A 3,935-nucleotide genomic window follows, 5' to 3' on the forward strand; every position below is an offset into this window, starting at 1 on the left:
AAAAAACACTTAAATATCGATTTTTTTTTGTGTCATGTGGTATACTTGTGATGTCCAAATATAAAGTCTATAGTTTCTTATGAATTATAAACTGAAATTACCGATATTGACAAGCTAGCATGTAAAATAAGAGCCACCTATCTTTTCTATTTTCTGAGATATTATTATTATAGTTAGTGAATAAACCAAGGTGGCCCCGCCCACCTCTTCCATTTTTGGAAATTCTTGCTTAGGTACACCTATTTCGCTTTCTAACTTATGTATAATCAATCAAAGCTCAGAATGTCCTCTACGTGGTATTTTCAGCTTCTGCGAAGTATTTATGCAGGAAAACACTCCTTTTCATGGTAGAATCGAGAAAATGGAGCTCGAAATATCATATTTTTTTAGATCCAAATACAGCTTAGTTACCAAGCCTGGTATATTATAGTGGAATTTTGTGGTATTGATATAGTAATTTATGATTTTTTGTTACTTCAAAATGTGTATATAAATGCTTTACATCCTTCAAGGGCGAAATTTGACAAGGCTTAGCAAATTGCGGCAAGCGAATACAAATTTCGTAATTGTATAATTCTTTATTTACTGTTCTATGTTTTAAGAAAAATAACTGAAATTTAAGAACTTATTTGTAAATATTATTAATATGTATACATGTGTAATGTATTATAACCGAATTGTGACTGGTCTACTTGAACAAAGCCAAGACAGGTTGCTTTTTAAAGGCCAGTTTTACTCTATTTGATACAGTAAAATGAGTGCACATACGCAGCGTCATTGCAACTACTGTAATGTTGATGAAGAAGTTGGCACATAGAATCACATACAAAAGATGTAGTGATTTTCAAACAAGACCTAAAACTCGAGCGCTTTCGAATAGTGCACTATTCTTTTGCAGAACTATTCTTGAGTTTTGGGTCTTGTTTGAAATTCATTCTGTAATGCTGGTCAGACATGGCTGAAAGATCAATAAAATAGAAATAATACACACACACACACACACATATATATATATAGATGTATAATGTTATGAAATTTAAACTATTTAAATTAAACATTTGTTACTTCGTGTTATAACTTGTAGGACTTCTAGAACAGAAAAAGCGTAATTGATATTGTTGCGTCAGCGAGGTCACGTGACTAGTATCACGCCACGTTTTCTAGAAATATCCTGTTCCTTTGTGAATGCCTTAGCATTTACTAGATATGTGTTAGTCTTGTATATATATAAGACGGTCACAACGTGACGGGGAACAGAGGTAGTGAGTAATTGAACTGCAGTCAGAGAGTATGTAATTGAACTGAATATTGTCGAGCACGTGAGACGTTCGTTGAGAATTATAGCGCGACTGTTGAAATTAAGTGTATCGCAAAGTTATATTCAGAAAGAATAAACCAGCTTTATTTAAGAAAGGACTTGTGTCGCTAAAGTTTCGTCGGAACGAATTTACGGAAAATTAACTAACGAACAGAGACGTAACAATATCTATTTCCTTTTTTTTTATGACGGTTACGAGGTCGATCAAATCGATCAAACCCGTACAGAAATACAATTTTGAAAATAACAGACGAAATATACATTTTTTTTTCTAAAAAAGAATAAGTAGCGTGGTAATTATCTGGAGGCTATAAAGAGTTCACATGAAAAATTTAACAATTTTCTAATGCATAAAAGTATTTTTAATCTTAATATAAAAATCTGATATTTTGTATGCGAAAGCCTTGTAACGTTTACTGATAACCTGCAAAATTTTGTGAACATACGCATCCTGTATTAAATTTAAAAGTTATAATATGAAAGCTATAACAAGCGCGAAATGGTTACGAGGTCGGTCCCTGGGACCGAGCCCGTAGTGAGAAAGTTATACACAGTTTCGTGTGTCCGTCGGACTTTAAATCAAGTACAACATAGCGGGTTTACAAGTAGGCCCTTCAATTCATTAGTTCAATTATGTTTTTTTACTAAACCAGAACAAAAACTAAATTATGACTGGTTAATAATATACGTCCTGCATCACCGGTCTTGTCACATGTATTTCTCCACTTTCTATTAGAGTTTCGCCACTTGTGTTTTATAGAAAGCGTTTCTGTTAGTTTGATGTGTGATATCATAAACGTTTGTACCTTTCCCTGTGTTAGAAACGCGTCTGTTTAATGTCAGCAAGACAAGCCGTTGGTTTCTACTTCTGCTTGGAATATAATTCATTAACTAATACATCTGCTCAACGTCCTTCATGTCCTTTATCGTTCTTCATTTGGTTTCTATTATACATCACAGATGATGCATATTCTTATTTCAACCAACATACAAAATTCAAATTTTATTCCGCTAAAGTTAATGCTTTAATACTTATTTTGTTCTATTTCTAAATAATCTGTGAACGTTCTATATCACACTGTGTTTGTGGATATGCTACTAATGCTCAGTTTGTAGTTATAATATATTATTATGAAAATATCTAACAGATTCAGCTGCTGTTACCTTGCTCCCCAGTGGTACAGCTGTATGTCTGCGGAGTTACAACACTAGAAACCGGGTTTCGATACCCGTGGTGGACAGAGCACAGATAGCTCAGTGTGTAGCTTTGTTCTTAATTCCAAACAAACAAACTGTTACCCTTATTTATAATATAAAAATAGATATCGAGCGTACTGACATCTCGAGTGAAATTACGTATATACAAATATTATTTTCGAGATGTCGCTAGTACCCTCTATCGTAAAATACACGTCAGTTTATTTTCTGATTTTAAGTTCTAAGAATTTTGAAATTGTAATTATACTTTAATTTTAAGGTTGATTACCAGTTACAAACAAATAATGTCAAGAAAAGAACTCGAAGATAATGATATTCTTTAAAGTTCCGCAGGTTCTCTTATATCTTGTTGTCGAGTTGCTTATGCAGTAAGTAGCCTGAACTTAGTTATTGTTACCAATAGTAATGCATTAGTCAAATAATTTTGACTCAATGACTTTTAGCTTTAAAAACTTTTACTAAGCGCGGTGTAACTATAAGCAGAACTTTACAAAAAGACTGAGACTGCTTTCAAAGCACTTGATATGCCACAGAAGGAAGTGTTTTATGATGGCGATTTTGTCTTTAAAAGTTTAAATTCAGTATTAACTAGTCAGTCAAGTCAATCAGTACAGCATTACAGTTTACACTGAATATATTTAATTTACGCATGGGTAGACAGATGAAACATTCAGGCTTTATTTAGTGTAACTGCTAAATCAGGCATAGGTGTGGGTAAGATGATATAGGTGTCAGTGTTAAATGACACTCTCTATCATGTTTTGTCAACAATACCAGTTCTACTTATACTTTTGGAGATACATGACAGTATGGAAATCACTACTCTCTCGTTTCATTGGGTCAGGTGTGGCCTAGTAGTTGTGTGCTTCAACTATCAAGAGCTTAGAGGATGGACCAATAGGTTCCTTGTTGCCCCTGAACATTATGTTATGTTATTCATAATCCATTATCCCAAAAACACGCTCCTTGCTCTGGGTGCTCTATGAAAATGATGGTAAAATTTCACTATTTGATAAGACAGTAGTATCCCAGGAGATGCTGACTAGCTGCCTTCTTTCTAGTCTATCAGTTCAAAGTTAGGACTTGCTAACAAAACCATTTTGATAAAAAAATATCATAAACCATTCCTCATCCATAAATTAAAACAATAAAATGGTGATAGCTTTATGTAAGGAAAGCAAACTAATTTTAGTTTTAAGTTATTATTTTGTAAAAACAGTTGTTCACCTTATGTGAATTCTATGTAAGTGTCTTTTAATTGCCAAGTAGATTAACTGGTAAGAGTTCCATATGGCACCCCCACTCAATTTAATAAAAAATTCATCAAAGTAATATTTATGTATTAATAAATCATATTAATAGTACCAATAACGTAAGTACAATGCTAGATAGATATGAC

Source organism: Limulus polyphemus, unplaced genomic scaffold (genome assembly GCF_000517525.1).
Source record: "Limulus polyphemus unplaced genomic scaffold, Limulus_polyphemus-2.1.2 Scaffold5025, whole genome shotgun sequence".
Lineage (NCBI taxonomy): Eukaryota > Metazoa > Arthropoda > Merostomata > Xiphosura > Limulidae > Limulus > Limulus polyphemus.